Below are 22,123 nucleotides of genomic sequence, written 5' to 3'. Positions count from 1 at the left end.
TCCCATGGTCCAAACAGGATGCAGCTCAGCGGGAGTCGCATGGGAGACTCAGCCTGTAAAGACAAGGTGGAGAAACCTGCAGGAAGCTTGACCAACCCCATAACATACAAACCACCATTTTCCTCCAGACAGGACCCCTCTCCCCAGCCCTCCGCCTTTCCTGGCTCCTCCAAAGAGCACAGGGCTGGCTCCCACATCCGTCTAATTCCACCGTAATAAATCACCAGCGGATGGTACAAAAGTAGAAACTGTTTTGAGCACAGGGTATTTTAAGGTGCTTGTGTTTTTTGTTGTGGTTTTGGTGTTTTTTTCCAAGTTTTCTTGTTTGTTTCCTTTCTTGATCCTGTTATGATAACAGGAGAGATAGATACACAACAGAGAGTTTCCGCCTAGAAATTCTAGGGAAAAATACAAAGTGCAGCCAGCCACAAAACCTGTACAGGTACTGAGGTTATTTTTATTTTAATTTGTGGCTTCTTAAAACCAGTGGCCCCATTTTTTGAATTATATAAAAAAAAAAATCTGGATAAAACGACACTTTCTCTAATAAAACCCTTTCAGCCTTTATGCATGACCGACAACTAAGCAATCTATGGGTGGGCAAGGTGCAAAATATTTTTAAATGGCCCTTTTACACCAAATCAAAGCATCTTAGAAGGAGTTCTAAAAAGTCACCTTTCTGGTTCTCTTTCAGAAGGACTATGGTAGAGGTCAGGAATTACTTGGTTTTTCAATAAACTGTATGCACGGTGAGCACATTAATTTCAAAAGGTTAAACAATTCTCATGCAGAAAGTCAAGTCTCTTTTGACATTAAGAGACTCCTTTATTTAGGGCAGTCCCTACATCAAGGGCTGCCAAAAGCTAGGTAGACATAGTGGGAAGGATCTGCCCATAAGTGCTCTCATACACTCCCAGAGCATCTGCTCTTGGCCACTGTCAAGAGGAGTTTATGATATCAGAAATGATCCATCCAATCTGGCAGTTCTTATTTTTCTTACAGACATGGAGAGCCAGGCATACAACGACTTCTTAGAGGAAGGGGCCCACTTGGCTACAGACCACTGTTCACCCAGTGGTGCATCAGCTCCTTGAGACAGGGACCTTCTGTCCCATGTCTCTACTTCACAGAGAACAGAGGGATTCTTGGCCACAAGAGCTCCCACCACCTCCACATATGTCCAGGTGTATGGAACTCAGGCTGTGGGATAAAGGCTGTAGTAGAAGCTTTACCCTGCACCAACTTCACACAAACCCCTATTTGTCACAAAATGAAAACACCTCTTTGTCCCTTGTGCAGGGGACTGAATGCATTAAGAAATTCAAAGATTTCATACCTACTTCAACACTGTCTTCATCCTTCTGCTGTCTTCAGGCAATTCCCTTCAGCACCTCCCATCTCCTTTAACTGTTTGTATCAGTCACCCACTCGCTGGATTTGCCCCTGTAGCACATCCCCAGAGACAGAAAGGCTCCTGCCACTCTGTCCTAGCAAAGACACAGACAACTGATGTCACCTGTAGGTGTTCAAACACCTGCATTCAAGATGTACGTGCCCAGACTCGCTTCTCTCCACACACAGAAAATAACTCTGGAAAAAAAAAGCAACACAGGAACAATTACACCTTCTCACTCTGGACTGGGGACACAGTCACTCCTGTTCCCACCACTTCATCCCAAAATGACCCTTCTGAGTTTCCAAGACATCCACAGAAACCACCTCCAAATCTAGGTCTTTTGTGGGAATAATCACGCCGTGCCACCAAGCCAGAGGCAGCAAATGCTGCTGTGCCTGAGTGTGGACAACACCCCTCCAGAGAACAGGCAGTGAAGCCAACCCCAAACCATCAGACCATCGCTCTTCCCAGCGAGCTGCCAAGGGAGCCCTCCAGCCACATAAATTTTGGGGTGCCCTTGCTCTGTGGTCAGCCCCAGTCAAAGACATCTTATCGCCGGCCGTTTCCCCATGCGGCACAAATTCATGTCCCTATCATTAAAGAGACACATGGTTTATTTACTCATTACCATATCCAGCTGTTGGCTTTCCTTCTCCACATATTTCAGGGTAAGTAGTGATTTGACATAAATAATACCCCATTCAGCTATGGCCTGAAAGATATTGTAAATATAAAAAAAAAAAAAAAAAAAAAAGTCTTGGGCTCCAATAGCTCTTTCCAAGTGCTCAGTCCAAACCCTACTTAGTATGGGAGTGGGGGGAAGTTGGGAAAGAGAAAACTCAACGCCGTTACTTAAATAGCCCCATTAAAAATGAGTACAGAGTGAATTACGGCTTTATTAAACAGATGACATTACATCAGGAATGATGAATCATAATGTTTCTTTTCAGGATTACAGTGGTGTACGACCTCTTCAGCTGCAATCATTTGCCTCCTATTCCAAGCCACCATCAGGTGTGGTGGCCCCCTCCCCATCAAATCAGCACCAATGCTGGGGACCCCTGGGCATCTCATTCTCAGTGGCTGCCACAGATAAAGAGAGGGAGGGGGACAATCTCACCAGGAAGCCCAAAGGGGATTCTGGGGGGTTTTTTTCCAGCCTTAGATGGGCAGGGAAGGCCTGGATGCCTTCCCAGGGAAGCACAGGGGGTTTTCTCCATGTTTCCAGGTAGGAGGGAGTTTGGGCTCTCAGACTCACTCTTTTGCCTTGGTTTCTCCTGTGTCAGAGGAGCTGAGCAGGGTGAAGCAACAAGCCAGTTGCCAAGCTCATGGAGGTCACCAATCCCCACATCCATCTGCACCTCTCAGTTCACCTCTCAGCAGGCCCGTGGACAGATCCACAAACAGAGCCTGCACACCCTGGTCTGTCTGTCCCCACACTCCAAACCATCCAACAGCCCAGCCTGGCCATCCTGCCCCTGCAGCATCAGCCAGTTTCCTAATTTGTGCTGGGGCTGAGGGGCCAAAGCATGGACACACGCAGAGCTCCAAAGCCTCAGGAGAGGAATCTGTGGTGAGAACCAGTTTCCAGGGTTGTGTATCTTGGGGTTTTCAACACTTAATCCCCTTTCATCCCAAGAGCTGCATCAGGGCATATAATTGTGATTTCAAGAGTAACAGAAGCATGGGAAGTTACAAACTGTTAGACTACTGGGCTCTCAGATAGAAGACTCCAGGCTGCAGCAAGACATAACCCTCTGGTACATGCACTGCTCAGCTGGTTCACCCACCAGAACAGCAGATCCCCACTCCCAAAACACAACACGTCGATCAAGCTGCTCATTGCCTCTGTCCTTTGCACAGCTCTTCATCAACTCCTTCAATACTCGCCTGTTTCTTCCCCCATGGGTTTAAATCCACATCGTCTCCAAGGCAGGTCATGCACATGGATCAGAGCAAAGAGACCCTCTGAGGATGGAGCCTCCTTCCTGTGTTGGTCCTTGCAGGATTGATAGAGAAACCATCAGAAGGATCCAGGATTCCCAGCAAGCAACACCACAGCCCAAAACCACCCTGTGAAATGTTTTCCACACTTTTTCGCTCTTGTCCTCCTCCCAGGGTTTGCCTGCCACCTATAAATAACCGGGAGAGCATGACATCCCAACTCCCAGATAAAGCAGTGCCGTGCCACAGCCCCGCGCAAGCCAACGGCTTCTATTTTTACATCTTTGGTGAGAACCACGTGTCAGCTTTCGACAACATACATTAAAAAAAAAAAAAAAAAAAAAAAAAAAAGCCCCAGCACTCAGATCCCCACTCCCCCTCCACCTTCTGCTCAGGCAGACCTCAGACAAGCGCCCGGCAGCCCCATCTGCTCGTCACCTGCTGGCATTTGGGTAGCAAATACGTCAAACGCCCGGCTCGCGTTTTCGCGTGTAGGAGTTTGCTGTCTGAGTGATGAGGCTGTCTGTGCTCCCATTGTGCTTTGCCATCCAGGAGGCTTTTTGGGAGCCTTTACAAAATACTCTATGCCAGTAGCTCTTATGTAAGTTATCAAGCTCTTTTGCCCCCGTTTTACAGACTGGGAAACTGAGATGGAGAAAGCAGAGATACCTTTGACCTCCTGCATCCCCAATTCTCTTGCCCTCTGCCCCCCAAAAACTCCCTCCTCTTCCTCTGGTTTGTTCCTCTGATTGATTATCTTTACAGCTGTAGCTGCTTCTGAAATAAAAAAAATAAAAACCCCCAACATCCAGCAATAAAAACTTGCCGAGAGAATTTGAGCTCTGGTTGTGGCCCATGGTGGAAATGCCCAGGTCTCTTAGCAAGCCTGGCCACACTGCAGGTGGCCAGAGCTGGTCTCACCTGCCTTGGCACCAGCAGGACCCTTTCACTCCTCCCTGAACACTCATTAGCACCTCTCACCCCCACCACAAAATTCCAAGTCCTACAAAATGCAAGGGTACCTCCCTAGAAAAGAGTATCTAACAACCTAAGGGATTGAGCAATCAAGGTCTCAGCTGTGATTCCTACTACAGGTGGGCAGCAGCATCTACAGAGACCTCTGATTAAGCATGGAAAAAAAAAAAAAAAAGGCAACAACTAGGAAATTGGTAAGTGGACAACTTAAGTTCAGCTTTTACACATCAAAATCAACAATGACAATCATTTCTTTTTCCACTGTAATTGTTGTAACAGCATTGACTCTAATCTTAGAGAGAAAAAAAATACCCACCCCAGATTTCACTCCAGTCTAGAAGTGAGTCAGCTCTCAAACCTCAGTGAGAAAGAAAGGCACTTGCTAGGAAGGATGTGAGAAAATAGAGGGTTAGATTCACCAGTCTCCTCTTGGGTCATGCTAAAATTACTACGATTTAAGTTAATGAATAGATTTCCTTTTGTTCCAGCTCAGCTTCATTCTGCAGCATTACAGCCCTTATCCCAAGCTGGAAGCAAGCCCTATTCAGATAAAACAAAGCCCAGCTTCCCTTTGGCATTACCACCAAGACTTCTTCATAATAATATTTATAAAATAGCTATTAGGATGGGAGGGGATAGTAAAACCACGCCGGTAAAAGGCACTCAGGTTATAAAATACCGGGAATTAAATCTGCCCTGCAACACAAATTCCCTTCCCGCCCACGTGCTTGCTTGTTTCAAAGCACCTTTAAAGGCAGAGTTGCATCCTTCTTATTCCTCAGGACCTCGGGCTTGTCCAGGCTGGGGACCAAGCAAAGAAGTCCCCAGAGGCGCTACTGCTGCATCTCCTCTTACCACATTGGGCTCTATTCTCTGTTGAGACCTCTCTGACAGCGATTGCAGGGGCAGTTTTGGTCAGGGCACATCCATTTGGACCATCTCCATGTCCCTACGGAGCAGGGAGGCTCAACCACACGTTGCTCTGAGCTCCCCAGGCAGCAACAGAGGTCACAGCACAACCACAGGTGACTGGGGCAATGGGACTTGCTCCTTGGCAGGCTTGGTTTGGCACCGACTGTGCTTCTTCCAGGAAGAAAGAGAATGTTTTTGTACAGCTTCTGGCAAAACGAGCTTTCCAAGGACAACCTCGTGTGCGGCACATCCCAACAGATTGCAGCAGCAAGGGATAGGTCAGCCCATAAAGTAGACTCTAATGTCTTCCCATCCTTGCCCTACATACCCACCAACAAAAGGCAGGCTACCTGGCTGCTCCAGATCACTGGGAAGCATTGACCTCTCAGGAGTTATTAGTGGCCAGGACAAGAAGCTAACAAGGTGGAAACTTCCCCCAAAAGGTTAATTTGCTGGAATCAAGCATCAGTGCAACCACCAGGACAGAGAATAAAAAGCACACAGCTCACTGCCAGTCTCTCAGCATCACCACACAGAGATGAGGCTAAAGCACAAGACCAGGAGGTCAGGCTGCAGATCTGCACATCCAGCGAGACAGGACCATGGCAGTACCTCTGCTAGGAATGTTTTCGGAGTGTTTTCCAAGTCTACAGGATCCTGATAACCCCAAACCAAGGAGTGACATCTCACTGCAGCCAGCCTTGTTGCTCATCATATCTGATTTCCAGCCTAAGCTCAGCTCTGGAGTTCACCCAGCAACAATCCATTAAGCCCCAAAGAGTCACATTGGGAACACACAGAGCGGGGCTGCAAAGGCCAGCAAGCCAAGGGGGACCTGGGAGGGAAGGCTACCCACAGGCTGCACTAACGTTTTCCTGGCTTTTTTCAGCATCTTGAAGGTGAGGAGGGAGCGGGAAAGGAGATTTGTGAGAACAGAAAGAACCACTGTATTTATCCAGGCTGACACCTCGCATAACACCAGCCAGAGCATCTCAGCTGTAACCCCTGCGCTCGCCAAGCGTTGACACTAATAGGACAACAGCTGAGCAATTAAAAGGAGGAGAGACAACAAGATATCAAGTCAAAAAGGCTCATGGACAAGAGACAGAAAGCCCTAATTTCTGCTTGTTTGCTTTGGTGAGAGGAATATTGTCAGGCACATACCATGCTCAGGAAAAACTACATTTCTGTGTCACCACCAATTAGTGCCTCTTTCTTAGGAAACTGAATCCTCCTGCCTTTTTGCTGGACCAGGCTTTCATATGGATGCTTGACAAAGGGTGTCAGAACTTGGAGTGCACAGCATCCCTCTGCACAGAGAAGTGGCTGAAATAAGCGGCTGGCCCTGTGCTAACTCATTTAAAGACTGTCCACAAACTGTGGGAAACAAGAATTTACAGTGCCTTTGCTAGGGATAGAGGCAGAGGGAAACACAGAGGAGAGCCTCTGAATCAGGAGGCAAACAGCAACTCCCTGAGGTTTTGTTTACACGCTTGCCCAGCAGAGTTAACAACCAGGACAGTGTGGAAGTGGTTGTACTGGTTTTGGGGGCCCAGGTAAAACTACTCCAAAATCCCTGAACATGGGATTATACACCCCTAGCTCCCTGTGTCCTGGGCAGTCTTGGGGCCCTGGCTGGTGAGAGGGCCCTGGGGGGAGCAGGGCTGCAGGTTTGGGCAGGCATCTCTTCTAACACATCATTTATACAGAGATGCTTCAATGGGGAAAAAGCAAGCAGCAGGAAAGAGCCCACCCCAAACAGGCAGGACTAATGTCCCCAGTGTCGCCCCCAGAGCCTGTGAACCCCTGTCCTAACAAAGCCGTCTGAGGTCTCACAGGAAAATCACAGCAAAAAGCCACTGGCAGGGCTGAGGACAAGGTCAGGAAGGAAAATGAAGGGCAGGGAGGAGGGGCAGCCAGTAGGCGCAGACAGACTGAAAAGCTGGACATCAGACCTGGATTATGGTAGCAGCTGAAAGGAAGAAAACCAGGACTGGAGGCTGCGTTGCCAATCCTTGCTTTCACTAGATTAAAAATGTAAATTCCCCCGTGTACTAGTCTGCCTTGGAGATATCAAGAGTAACAGGCAATTAGGAGTAACAGAGTAGCAATGACGGCAGCAACAGGCGAATGCCTCTGGGAAAGGAGGGGGTTCTGGTGTGAGGCACAAATCTCCCTCACACTTCGAAGGATGCATGGGGAGGGGTGTCTGGTCCAGCTCTCGGTTTACTTCTCCAACAGTTTAATGTTTCCTACCAAGCAGTGGTTGTATCACACTTAATCTGGGTTAATAGAATTGCCGGCACACTCAAGGGAGACAATGCTGGGAAGTGGGAAGCAGCAGGGGCAGTGTGACCCGTGGGCCTCAGAAGGCCACGGGCACACGTGGCTCTAGAGCCAGACACGTGCCCTGCAGCTGGATCCTCAGGGTGCTAATAAAGGTCCATCATACACCACATGCCCTTCCCCAGCAGGGTGTTAATCTCCCTTTGCTACCCAGACATGCCTTTTCACGTGACTAGCAGGAGCTTAACCCCTCCAAGATCACGATCCATCGCTGCCAGGGAAACCACACAGCTCCAAAAAAAAGGGAAAAAAAAAAAACACTCAAAAATAAATAAATGGGAAGGGAAAGCAGTTGATGAGCACAGCGGTAGAAATCTCACCCTCTTGGAAAACCAGGCTAGAAAGACAATTTGGCATCCTCTGGTCTCCTGTCAAATGCAGCAGCACCATGAGCAGCACCAGAGCTGAATAACCTGGGAAGTATCTGCCAGTCACCCACCACCTCGAGCTCTGCAAACACAGCCCATGATGAAGTAACACCACAGAAATGGCCCATCTGGACACCCCCCACTTCCACCCCAGCCAGGAAACCTAACTAGACAGGAAAACCAAGATTTAGACAACACCAAGAGAAGGGAAATACTAGGAAACATCAGAAACCTGGGAAAAAAATATGAGAATGAAAAGCCACACCAACACAGAAAATAGGGGTGAAGGGAATCTGAGAAATAAGAGATACAGAAGGGCTGGTGAGAAGGAGACAGAGCTACGTGGAGGCAACTGGGTTATAGGCAATCTTACATCAGTTTATGAAAATATCCCATTAATCTTCATAGCGCAATCTTAATTGCAAAATCTTTCATCAGCCTTGTTATTTGTGCACCTGTCACTGGAGACACTCGGAGTTGTTTTGTCGTCATTTCTCACACTAATTAGAGGGGCTTGGGGTGGTTTGTGGGGTGGGGTGGGGAGGGGGGGTGCTGTTGTTTTTTTAATTGTCCTCGAGCACAGCTCAGCTTTATGGTAACGCTGCCAATTAGGGTCCTGCCCTGTGCAGGGCTTGTAAGCCTTCTAGGCACATTACACAGGACTAGAGGGGTTGTTTTAATTAAATACCCCCAGACTAGTAGGGAAATATTTAGAGCAATTTAACAATCTGCTGCAGAGTTGTTAAGCCTCCAATATATCTGCTTAATGTTCATTTGGGTATTTAATAATCTCCCTACCTTATCTAATCCTGTTTAAATTTAAAGAGATGCATCTAAGCTGGTGAAGTAGCTGGTGCTTATTAACAGCCGCTGGTTATTAAAACATATTTGAAATGTCATCACCAGTGAGCAGTCCCAGTAGCAGGCAGGTGACTTGGAGCCTGAGGATGTATTTCCTTCTTAACTGGAGCTGCCCAGGGACAAGACCCAGTGGTATCATCGCAAGCTTTGCTCTCACCACACCGGTGCCTTTAATTTCCAGCCTGCTTCACCTGCCTGTGGAAGGGAGTGTGGTGGCCTTACTGTGTAATTAGTCAAAGCTACAGGTTGCTTATTTTTAAGGCTATTTTCCAAGGCTGCAGCTACTCAGATTGGGGCATTTTTAAAGAACTGGATGTTTTGTTTTCTCAAGTGAATGGAAGCTGTGTTTTGTTTTGCTCAGCCAGTTCTGCACAACTCAGTGAGGTCCACAGAAAATCATTTGCCTGAGGATAGCCTACGAGGCCAGAAAGACTTTATTTTGCAAGGTTTTAGTCTAGCTACACTTGCATAATTTGTATGTTTCTAGGCTGGCTGTCCTGATCTTGGTAGTCTCCTTACCTCAGTTTGATGCACTGTCTTTTCCAACATCTCCTTTGTTCTCTCCAAATCAGGCAGCCCCAGCACCACACTTCAGAGTGGTGCCACTCAAAACTATGATCAGGGCAGGTCCCAAAATACTGCTATCACAGACAAGAAGAGGTTGGTATAGAACACACAACTCTCAGCTTGGACAACTTATACAAAAGGAGTGTCAAGCAAACAATTGAAGTTTAAACGTGAAATGCCCTCCAGGCAAAGCAAACAATTTGCAGGACACAAACAATAAGTCACTCTTAAATCCCATGGAACTGAACAGCCCAGACTGTTTCACAAGCACTAACCTGCCCAATTTTAAAGCACCTTCGCTGCTGAAGATGGCAAATAGCAGTTGTCTATGTAAAGAGAGGAAAAAACTCTGCCAGCCAATTTAAAGCAGAAAAGCACATCTGGGAGAAATCTCCCTGCCCAGTTGAATGAGACATGCTGTTCTGAAGAGCTAAGGCCACAATGCCTTGAAGGTTTAATGTCAGCGTCCTCAGATGGGCAAGGTTCCCCATACATCTTGTTCAAGCAAGAGTATCTCAGCTTCTTACCTTAAAGGGCAGATTTTCATCATAAGTCTGGTGCTCTGTTTTTGGCCACCGTGTTTTGAGACAGAAATGGACCATTTGAAGAGAGTGAGCCCAGAGGTGACACATCTGTCACACACACTGCATAGGAGCACAGCCATCCCAGTTGGTCCTCACTGATTAGAGAGCAGCTTTCAAACAGCCTGTTAGAAACATGAAGGAAAAGGTTTTCCCAGCCACATCCACCACAGAACATAAACAACAGGCTAAAAACGGAGGCAAGGAAGAGAAAAAAAGAAAAAGAAAACAAAACCCCCACCACTCTTTCTATGCTTGTTACATTACTCCTGTTGAAAGTCCTGGAAGATGTTGAACAACCTGTATCCCCAGGGGTCTTTAAAAACAGATTAGTCTAGCAATGACATAGGTAGAGTTGATCTTACCTTGAGGCAGGGAGACAGACTCATACAACCTTGGCAAGGTCCTTCCAACACCTCTTCTGCAGCACAAGCCACACCAAGTCCTGCCCCATCCCCCCTTTTCCCCACTGCAAGGGACTGGTTATGATACCAGTCAGAGGAGCCTGTACACCAGAAACAAGCTAAAACCAGGGATAGAGAGACCACAACCACAGGCCAGCAGAAGCAGCACTCTGGCCTGCAAGGCTTGGTGAAAAAAGATAACCCATCTCATATCCGCAGCAGAACCCCCAAATCCAAGCCCTTCTCCACACTCCCCACTGCAGATTTGGATGACAGATGACCAGAGGGCAGCAAACGGAGCAGATATTTTTATTTGTTTGTTCTTTGTTCCTCATCTCTCAGACACTGGTGTCATCGAGGATTTTTTGTGGAAGAGACACATCAGCACAGTGACGGATCCTGTCTGGTCCCATCAGCACCAAGGCGGTGTGTCCCCAGAGTAACGCGAGAGGACTGCCATTCCTGCAGGGAAGGATGCTCAGTGGGAGGTGTCAGCCTGGGAAACACAACAATTGTTTCTCTCCCATTGGGTTCGGTGGCACTTGGAAACTTTCAGGATGGGGGAGAGGGCTGAGTCTAAACCCAGAGGTGTGCCAAGGACTTGCACCACTGAAGGGCAGGGAGCAGACTTCACACCCAGGCATCAACACAGTGCCAGCCACCAGCCCTGTCAAGGGAAAAGGAACAAGTATTCTTCAAGTGGCTGTTTCCTACTGGATGTGCCCTGCAGGATAAGGAAAGGGACTTCCTTAACCTCCACCCACTAGCTGACACTTCCCACTGCACTCCCTCGTCACCTCTGTGTGCAGAGCTGCAGTCACAAATCATGGGCTTATTTAGACTCTTTAAAAAAAAATAATAATGAAAGGATGCAAGTGCTTACAATGCCATTTCCTTAATTCTCAATAAAGGATCCTATTTGCTTCCTCCTCCATAAGTCACCTCTGGTTGAGCAGTGTGGGAGCAGGATGAAGGGATGGCGTGAGTTAACACTCCAGTGCCCTCTAGCAAACACAGCTTTGACTGTAGCAGAAGGACTGCACATCCCCTTTCACGAGAGCATCAGAGGACTTCGGATTCTCGGTGGCCATGTGGAGAAAAGCCTGGTGGAGTCTGGCTGTGCTGTTCTGCCTGCCAGGCAAACAGGGATCTGAGATGCAGAAAGACTGAGTTATGTGCCAGACACACATACAAGCTGAAGAGCACCAGCTCCTCGGAGACCTGGCCACCAGATCACCCATGCTCAGCACCCTGAAGATCTCAGCTGGGGCTGTAGGTATAATTTTATACAGCAGATGGGGAAAACTGCCACCAAAAAATCGTTTCTGCATTTGTCTTATTGGGAGAAGAACTGGGTTTTGGGCTTTTTCTCTGTGTAACAAAGTGGGATGTCCCAATATCAAGTAGACATGTATTACAATTCCACATTTAGTCTCACCTCTGCAGTTTAGGTCTACCCAGGCCTTACCTTAGGTCAGCAGGAGATGCCACAACACAGCCCTTCGCCGGGTGGAAAGCGCTTGGAGGAGCTGCTTGTGAACAGCAGGCTCAGAGGGATGAACCAGCAGAGGCATGCACAGAGCAAGTGATAATTTCTGTTCCGTGCAATTACAGCTGGGAAGGAGTAAACCTCTGGTGCACAAACCTGCCAACAGTTTACTGCCGACAAGGAAACAAAACCGACAGTTGACACTGGAACAGCTACTGATACCCTGTAATCATCTTAAAAATAGACTCTTCACAAACCTGCTTGTTAGTAGTGAGAACATATGCTCTTTTTAAGAGGGTGGGGGGGAGGAAAACCTCTCAGCATCTCCAAAGCAACATTTGCATTAGCCAGAACACATGCTTGGTGAAGCTGAAAGTGTCTTCCCAGAATTTGGTCCAGTGTTGCTGGATGACCAAGGCACAGAGATCATGCATTGCTGCAGCACAAGAACACAGTCCTCTGAGCCCAGCAGCCAGTGCTTGCACTGCTATTGCAGACACCCAGCTTATTCCACCTTACTACACATATCTGCTCTGCAGGCTCCTGGTGCACAGCTTTTATTCACGGTGAGTAGTTCCCAGGGCTCCTTTTAACTACAGCCCACAGGAACCCGGCTGCTTTACCCCTGACCAGAGTGGACAGAGAAACACCATCTCTGAGCCTTGCTCTGGAGCCTTGCTCCAGCCTGGAGCACTGTCCATGACACAGAGTGAGATGACAGCACAACCCTGGCCCAGGGACTGTGGCATCCCAGGGAAAGTGCCAAGAGTAAGGTATTCCCATGAAAGATAGCACAGCTCAGGACTATTCCAAAATCTATCAGAACAGATAGTTCAACCAGGATCTGGTCTGGGTTGCTGTTTTTTTCTTGATTCCAGCTTGCTTTTGCTGAATCTCTTAGAAGACAGAAGGGCATTCATGCAGAGAGGCCTGGTTTTGTTCCTACCATATTCACCACCAAATTCACTCACCCACTAATTTCTGTCCCCTCTGTGCTCAACACATCAGCACTGCAGGAGAGAGAGGGACACACATTCCCTTGTAAGTGGATTTCATTTTGGTATGAGCCTTTTAGAGATTATATCCATTTCAATTTGGGCAGAGATCCAAGGTTAACATCCCTGCTCTCGTTAACAGAGCTTTGCTTGCAAAAGCCCATCAGCTCAGTTTTACATCTTATTTGGGAAAGTCAGTGCAATGTTACACTGTGCACTGGGACAAGGGGAGAGGAAAGGCAGATTTTAGTGGGGCTCCCCAAGTGCTGGAGCTGAGAGCAGTTTCCCTATGATTCCTGGGCACATACCACTGGGATCCTGTCTGCCACTTGAGATCAAAGACATTGCAGACTGTTATTGTACAGCCCTAGGGTCACCTCAAAGATTTTCCAGTGTCTCCACATGGTCAGGAAGGAAGACCTCTGCCAATCAGACACAACACAGCATGAGGGTGGCACCCTCCATCCAGGATCACAGCAGCATTCAAAGCCACCCCTTCCTTTAGAATTCACATTTATGCAAACCGTGGTTCCCCAGTTTCTGGAAGTCACATCCACCTCTTGGTGGTTGCTAGCCAAGTTCCCAAGGCCCCTCTGAGCCTTTCAGTAGGTTGGCCAGCCAAGGTAAGCCTGGATACTCTTTCCTGCCTTGCAACCCCCCCAGTGAAGATCACAAACTGCGCCTACACACAATGATGTGTCAGAGCAGCAGCTGAAAATTCAGCCCTGAGACCATCCCATCACAGAAGGATTTCAACCCCAGCACCTCTGGGACAGCAGTCACAAGAGTCCATCTGCAAATTACAAACTATGGTAAAAGCTGGTCTTTAACAGTTCGGGTTCTCCAGCCACTTTGTGACACCCAAGAAGCAGGAGAAGAGGAGCATGCTTTGGATAACAAGGAGCAGTCTTGGCTGCCATAATTGCCAGCCTGGAAAGGATCTGGCAGCGCAGCAGCAGCCACCTTGCCATCAGGAGACTGCCTTTCCTGCATAACCCCAGCACCTGAGCGGGAAGACAGCTCCTTCACCCAGGGCAAGGGTACGAGCGGCTTTCACGGCGGCGCTCTCAGATTAGCTCCCAACAGTCAATACTGCCAGCATGAATTATTAATCAGCGTGTCATCCAGCCTCAGAAGCTGATATATCCACACCACACAGGAAAAAAGCTTTTTAGCAACACACCCGTGTCAGCAAGCCCAAGGCGAGCTCGCCAGGCACCTCCTCACACCTCCCCGCTGAGCTGCCGGGAGCCGGCGGGAGGGGGCCCGCGGTGGTATCCGTGTGCTCCCGTCTCCAGCACGGAGCTGTGCCGGCCCCAGAACCGGCTGCATGAGCTCAGCACATCCACCTGTCACGCAAGCCACTCGCTTGGAAAATTATTCTGCTGGAGCATCGCTGAGGACACCTTGCCAGTGAAATATCAGACAACATCAGGCGGTGTTTACTTGCTCCAGTGCAGATACTACACGTTTATTATTTACACTTTGCAGCATATTTTTTGGAGTTATGTCAATAAGACTGAGAGTTATCAAGTGATCTGTTTGCAGTCAGTCAAAACCTGCCATGATTCCCACTTTGCCAAAGGAATTTTAGGATGAGGATTTACCATTTCACACGGGCCTAATCCGCAGCACAAGAGACTGAGGATCTGGGAGATGTTTGCATTTGCAGGACCTCAGACTAAGTTTGTATTGCTTACCTCCTCTACTTCCTGCATGAGGGTTCTCCAGTAGAAACCAGTCCCAAGGGGAAAGGAAATGTTTTATCCTGAAATGGTGTAACAACGAAGCACAGATCTCCTCTCTCAATCTCGAGCATTTGAAGAGAGGGTTGGGTGGACTTTTATAGACTGTGCCAACTGTTCTAAAAACAATACAGAAGTGGGAAAGAGAATTAGGCCAAGCTGAACACATTGTCCCACTCCTTGGTCATGTTTGGAGACTGATCAATCAAAATTGATGTACTGGATACCAGGTTTGACTGAGAAGATCCCGTTCATTGCCCATTTGTGGTGAACAAAAAGATGCAAAGTATTTCCCAGGTGGCATCTCTTGCACTGCAGGGCTTTGCACTCCTCCTGAGCACAGGAATTCCTTCATGTGATGCTACCAGCTGCATCCTGCTGATCCAGAACCATGCCAACACCATGGCTGCCCCCATCTCTCCCTGAGCTGGAGGTCAGCTCTCCCACACAGCATCCCAGCATGAGGATGCAGCTTATCCAGCCTGGAAGAACTTGGGAAAGACCAGGCCAGCACAGCTGGGGACTCCCCATATATGGGGAACACAGATGGGTCTGGAGAGAGTATGTCACAGCTGTCCCACCTGTAGATGTCATCTCCTGTCCTAGCCAGCATTTTCTCCCATCTTGTCTACTGGCTTTTGTCAGAGACAAAGAAAACAATGAGCATTCCCAACCCAGCCATGGCATAAGCTCATTATTCCCCTTGCTAAGAGCTGGTTAACAGTAAATCTAGCAAATGTCCTCCCTGAAACCTGAACACATTTTTAATTTTGAACTGCCTTTTGAAATGAAATTTTACATCCAGAGCTAGAGGAAACAACTTCAGAGAAGCCCATTGGACAGCACACACTTGAGCACTTTCACTGGTAACACAGACCAACCACTATTTCCCTCTTCCGAATCTGGATGTGAGGGACAATTGAATGCCAAAAGCTGTGGTTAACCCAAAGAGTTTAAGATAGTTTTCAAGGGTTCAGAGTAATAGCCAGCCTCCAGGAGACAAAGCAGGCACCAAATTCTAGCAGCCACTCTCTCATATAGAAAGATTAGAATCATAGAATACACTGAGTTAGAAGGAACCCATGAGGATCATCAAGTCCAACTCCTGGCCCTGCACAGGACACCCCAACAATCCCACCATGTGCCTGAGAGTGTTGCCCAATCGCTTCTTGAGCTCTGTCAGGCTTGGGGCTGTGACCACTTCCCTGGGGAGCCTGTTCAGTGACCAACCACCCCTGGGTGAAAAACTTTTTCCTAGTATCCAACCTAAATCAAGATCCTCTCCCCATTCTCACACTTTTGATTAGCAAAGTGCCTTTATAGTTCTGGTTGAAAGACAAAAGCATTCAGCCATACATCCATGCAAAGCCACCACGTATTCTAGCAGTCATGCTCTCCTGCAAGTACTGTTTCCACAATGGGAAATGTTCAAGATTTGGTTTCTGAAAAGTCCCCTTTCATCACTTCTTGAGCTGAGCTGGTTCTAGTATTCAACCCAGCTCTGCAGTTTGGCAGCAGAGATCTGAATTCTTGGCCCAGTAATGAGTGCCAAGGCAGTTGTTTTTATCTTATTCAGTCAACAAGAACATGGAAATCAATTTTTCCCAATCTCAGTTATGGCTAGAAATCCATTCCTTTTAGGCCAGCTACAGGATTAATCTATTGAATGGTTTGCAGGCATTTTGCTGACGTACAAACATTTGAAGAATACATTATGCTTCCCTCCTCCTACTATAGCATTAGTGCACTTTTTTTTTTTCCTGTAAACATCTTTGTTCGGGAATCCATAAGACAGGATGTGGAAATGCATGTCTGTCTTGCAAACAAGCATCGTGTCTGCAAAGTTCTGCACTGCACTTAAATCCCTGGTGCTTGGTGACTTCAGAAAAAGAGCAGAGACACCTTGTGATGCACAAGAGCTGCAAACAACACAGAGCACGAGCTGAGGTGCCTCCACGCAGCCAATACTGAGCAAAGCATCAGCGAGGATATATGAAATAAGTGAGATAAATTCCAGCTTGAGTGGAAGCCTCGACCCAAAGACCTGCGAGTCTAACAATTAGTCTCCTCTGCTGGTTTCACACCATCAGGGCGTGCGTGCAAAAAGCCACCTCACAGCTATCACTGCAGCAGTGCAGTACAATTCTGTCACCCATGAAGAGGGAGTAGTTGGCCATGGTTTGTTCTCTTCTCATAGGAAAAGAGGAATTTCATGTCTTTTGGTCCTTATTTTGGGCTCCAGAAAGTTTCTTGCCCCGTTCTCAGCAGGATTGCAAGACACTCTGCAAACTTCCTGGAAGAGTGTGTTACATTCAGTGAAACAGCTGAATTTTAATTTTTCCCCCATTTTACCGGCACAGACATAGAAGCATGTTTTCCTATTTCATCAGCATAAGCAGTCCTTCCTAAAACCACTGCATACTTTCAGCACCAGAACCATTCCAATTACCAGAGATTTTTCCCACCCAAACCTGGGGATACGTCACCCTCAGTTCCAGTATCAGCACTTACTCATAAGAAACAGGATCTAAATTTCCACTTTTCCAATATCACAGCTTTTCCACACCCAGCCTCCAAATGTCAGGATTGTTTGTAAAACTTTCTACAGGTGATGTATTTCAGGCCAAAGGCTAAGATTTGTTTTAAAATGTTCTTCACAAAATTTGATCTGGGCAGCAGTATCGAAATGGTTTTGGAAGAACAGAGAAGGATAAAGCAATTATATCCCACGCAGCAGGACAGGAGAAAGTGAGTGCATCCATCTCACCACAGTTGTCCTTTCTTCCTCCAGCAACCTGAGTCCAACAGACTGTGCAGATCTATTTCCCACCGCTGTGCAGGGCACTACAGGTATATCCAATTCAGAAAATACTCTCTGTGCTATAATGTGTCAGCCTGGCCAGAAGCGACATATCTAGTTATGAAGATGTGGTAGCCCTGCTTGCTTACCTACAAAAAGGCTCAGTGCTCCAGGGCCACAGGGAGATGACAGAGCTGCTCCAGAGCTGTCCCCATGCCTGGACACTCCACCTGACACAGACAGCAGTGGAGACCTCAGTATGCACACAGGAAATCTATCCTTTTCTTTGCCTTAAAATCCTGTGTACTGATGGAACCTAGAAATGAGAGCAGAACAGCACAAATCACTCACTTCTATCAGCAGCTGATCCATGCTCCAAAATATTCAGGCTGTGGACACTGACCTTAATGCCTAAATAGTGCTACATTCACCTGGAGTATCACATTGTCCAATTAGACCTACCCCAAGAGCTCTCAAGTTGCCTATGAAGTACATCTTTGTGTCTGTCACCATCATGGTGCCCTCCTTCCCCCAGCTGACCTTTCCAAATGATTGCCCCTCTGTTTCTGTACGTTCACCTGCTGGGCTGGGGCTAAGACAACACATTGCACTTGCTTTTCAGCTGGCAGCAAACCTCCAAAAGTGGATTTATCTCACATAGCTCCCAGCACTTGCAGCAATACATTTCCTCATGAGCCCTCTGGAGGGTCTCCAGCTGCCACCTGCAATACCCAGTCAGCAGATGAGTCCCTTCAAGCAGCATGTGCAGGCTGAAATAGGTTGGTTCTGACTGTGCCTTGCAAGCCTTTGTTGCCTGTACCAGGACACACACCAGTCATGAAGGCACCTGCACCATTTTGGGAAGCCATTCCCTTGTAGGGAGAGCAACATGCCCATGCTGTGCAGTGCCTGGAGGGGAGCAGGGGATGCTCAAGGACTCCTTCGTGCTACCATATAACATCACTGGAGAGCTTCCATCAGGTTCTCTCATCTTGCCAGGACATCCAAGACAGATCCATAGTAACTGAATAATCAATTAATCCTCCTGTAGAGCTCCATTTACATAATGAAAACGCAGCCTCCCAATATACCACTATTTTTCAGTTGTCTAGACCAATATATCTGTCCTGTAGTTGGAGGGGGGAGACCTAACACAGCTTCTATTACAGGTGGCAGAGTTCCAGATGAAATCACGTGGTGGCAATAAAACTTCTATTGATTTCATGTAAGCATTTAACCCTAGCAGAGCACATATTCCTCCAACAGCCCACAGTGGACTCCAGGTCCAGCAACCCAGACTGAATTACAGTTGCACCTCACATGGAGCCTGGGGAATCTCTTCTCTTTCTCTCTAGCTCCCAGAGAAGCCATAGACAAGCAGAGAGCAGACAGGCTTCACTGCACATCTTGAAATATGGCAAGAAGTTTGGATTTTTCAGTTCAATACCTGCAGCTTATCTCAGACCACAGAGGCAGGTCTCGCCCTACAGACCTCAATGAGAAACAAATCAGCCATAATCCTAGATCCAGCTTGTTTAGCACACAAGGGCCTGAGTTGGGGTCTGTCCTCAGAAGTCTTCTCCCAGACTGAAGACTAGGACCAATAGTGCTGAATAATCCCCCTTCTCCACTCTACACAGCACTGGCTCAAGTCAGTAGCCAGCAGAGACTCCAAAGCCGAGTTAGAGCCCTCACTCTTCCTTCGGCTTTTGCCTCAGTAAATAGGATATGAAGAGCACACAACCAGTATCTCATAGCAGGGCCCGTTTGCTGGCCCTGTCTCCCAGTCAAATGGGACTGGCTGCAGATGGGCCATCAGCAGAAGAGGCTAAAATTCAGCTGCAGCCCTTGGTCCCACCACAGATTTCTGCAGGTCAACAGGCAAATCATTTTGCACTTATCTCCAAGCCCACAAAGTTAGTGCAAGGATCCCCAATAATCCCAGACATTGGAAAGGGCACCAAATGTCTGGCCAGCACTGCCAACAACACTGCTGGGCCAGTGGAGGTAAAGAGACAAAGTTGTGTCAGACCCTGTCCTGGGCAGGATGGGCTCTGTGTGCAGCATGACAAGCTCTGAAACAGCGTGCAAGGCTTCCCTCACCTCAGTAACAGCTCTTTATTCCTGCATTTCCCTTAGGAGCATGGTTTAAGTGAGCATGCTCTGCCCTCCTCTGCTTGCTCCAGGTTGTGTCTTCAGCCTGCTGAAGTCCAGGTAAACTCGTGCATCTGGCCCAGGGGATCACACTGTGCTTTCTGGATGACACAGCCACCTAACACGGCCCTAGTGACTTCTGGCCATTCCTGTGACCAGGGCACACGCACAAATCAGCCACTAACTGTGGCAGCCTAACATTGCAGCTGGGAACAAGGACACTGGTGCCACACCACAGGGCTCCCCACGACCAGCTGACAGGAATGCTGAGCACAACTTGTTCCCATCTGCACAAGCAACTGTTCCTCCTGCCAAGGCAGCTCCCCCAGGGCACTGTCCTGACCCTGCACCGCTGTCAGAGGACACAAGGTCTTCAGAGCACACAAAAAGCATCAAGAGTATCTCACACCACAGCATTCCAACAGCCAGGAACTGCCACGCCTGGGGACACGTGGGCTGGTCAGACCCTGTGGGGATGGGACAGCCACCATGCCAAGTGAGTGTCAGGGACACGTCCTTAAAGTCTCCCATCTCTTCCCACTCAACCAAGCACAAGGTCAGGAGATTTTGCTTCCTGTGTAAGCAAGTACCAAGATTTGCCTTGACATTTGCAGGTCACTGGAATCCAAAGGTTTCAGAAGGCGAGACTTCAAAACCCTTCAAACTCAGCTTTTGCCAGCACACCTCAATCTCAAGCTGCCATGCTTCCCACTGGCCTTTCCATGCTCCCCACAACATCTATCTGGCTCTCCCGACCTTCCAAACAGAGCCCAGCTTCCACAAAACTGAAGTGAACACATTTCTGCTGTGGTCCAGGTGACCTCTGTTTCTTCTCTAGAACCATCTCAAATGTCCTTTGACGAGCCCTGACCTGCCTGACATTCACCATACCTCTTGCTCCTCCAAAATGTGAATTCCAATTTTTGCTGTCAAAAGTTCTTCCAACCCCTCTGAGTTCCCAGGGAGGATCAAAGTGCAGAATAAATTAGATTTCCAGGGCAAATTCCTCTATATATCCTCAGCAAAGAGGAGACCACTAGGAGCCATATCACAGCACTGACAGAAGAGCAGGAAATCCTTGCTTCCAGGGCGCCTCAAAGCTTCAATCATGAGGAGAGCCCTGGGCTACTGTGATCTTGTTCTCCTCACAGAGGAGCACTCAGGCCCAGAGTTTTCCATTTGCCAGGTGCCTAGAGTTGCCCAAGGATGACAGAGAGCAACTCATTTAGTCTTGGCAGCCCTATATGTCCCAGGCATAAATTTTGGCACAGACTCCAAAGCCTGGGAAGCCAATATCTTCCTAGATAGCAGCGATGCTCCTCAGTACTTCTGTTGAGGCTTTCCCTGCTTTGCTTCTCGTATCCTACATCCTCCCTGGGGACCATGGCAAGCACAAAGGCAGCTCCTTTTCTGCATGTCTCAGAACGGCTGCCTTGCAAAACCACTTTCTCCACAGGTCTGGAGCTCTTGAGAACAGCCTGCATCTGGTATGACGCTGCGTTTGGAGTCGTCCCCGCTCCCAAAGGACAATCTGAGCCAAGCTTATGTTACCAGCACCAGAAGCATGTTCCCCACTTCCTAAACATTGCATCAGAGCACACGGTGTCAGGAGCATTTGGAAATGCACTGAAGCTTCCTCTGCATATGTGTGTCAGAGGACACGCACGCATCCCGTCTGGAAGCTCGAAGGAAGGCCATCTGCCTTTCATCGCCAACTGGTGACGGTCGCAGATTCTCCCTGTCGCTTTGGCTACTGCACGCTGAGCTGTGCCCAGCTCCACAGCGTGCTCCAGAGCCACCTCCTGGCTGAACGGATAACAGTCCCGGAGCAGAGCAAAAAGGGAGAATAAATGAAAAACTCCCTAACGAATCCAAACGCCACCTTCCCGGTCCCAGTCCTTTGATTTGTAGCTGCCATGCCCCTCCATATCAGGTTTCAGCATCACTCCAAACAGAGACACCACCCTGCTCCCGTGCCTGACTACGGCCCCAAAGCCAGTACAGAGCAGGGATTGCATTGTTGGGATTGTACAGTTTTGCCTGCAGCCCTGCCAGCCTTGCCACCCTGGCTCCAGTGCCAGCATGTCTGGTGTACCTGTGCTCACACCAGCTTCCACCAGGATGCCCCCAGTGACTGACAGGCAGCTGGACACAGATGCTGCCATGCGGAGGCAGGGAAGGTGGCTGGCACCAGGCAGGGTAAAACTCCAAGGCAGAGGCTGAACCCTTGCACTTAGGCAGGGAAAGGCTGTCACTCTCCTTAGCCCTCTTCCTCTCTCTGTCTCCCACTTGCACTTGGCTCATGGGCACCAGAAACCCACCCTACCCCTCCCAGCTTCAAATATTCATCTATTTCAGCTGTTTCTGGATCTGTCTACACTAGGGCTCCTCCTTCTCTTCCAAAGGTCTGTGCCACTCCTTCACCAAGCTCAAGTCACCCTGGGACAGCCAGGAACTGCTCCCTTCCAGACCAAAAGAAAGGACAGGAGACACAGTCACCCCACAAAAAGGTCCTTGGTCTGGCAGCACAGAGCAAGAAACATTTCTCTCAATCCATAACAAGGCCAGGTCCTGCTATTTGAATAG

This window comes from Manacus vitellinus, unplaced genomic scaffold (genome assembly GCF_001715985.3).
Source record: "Manacus vitellinus isolate BGI_N305 unplaced genomic scaffold, ASM171598v3 scaffold_44_pilon, whole genome shotgun sequence".
Lineage (NCBI taxonomy): Eukaryota > Metazoa > Chordata > Aves > Passeriformes > Pipridae > Manacus > Manacus vitellinus.
The sequence above is the reverse complement of the archived record's forward strand: the minus strand, read 5'-3'. Positions refer to the sequence as shown.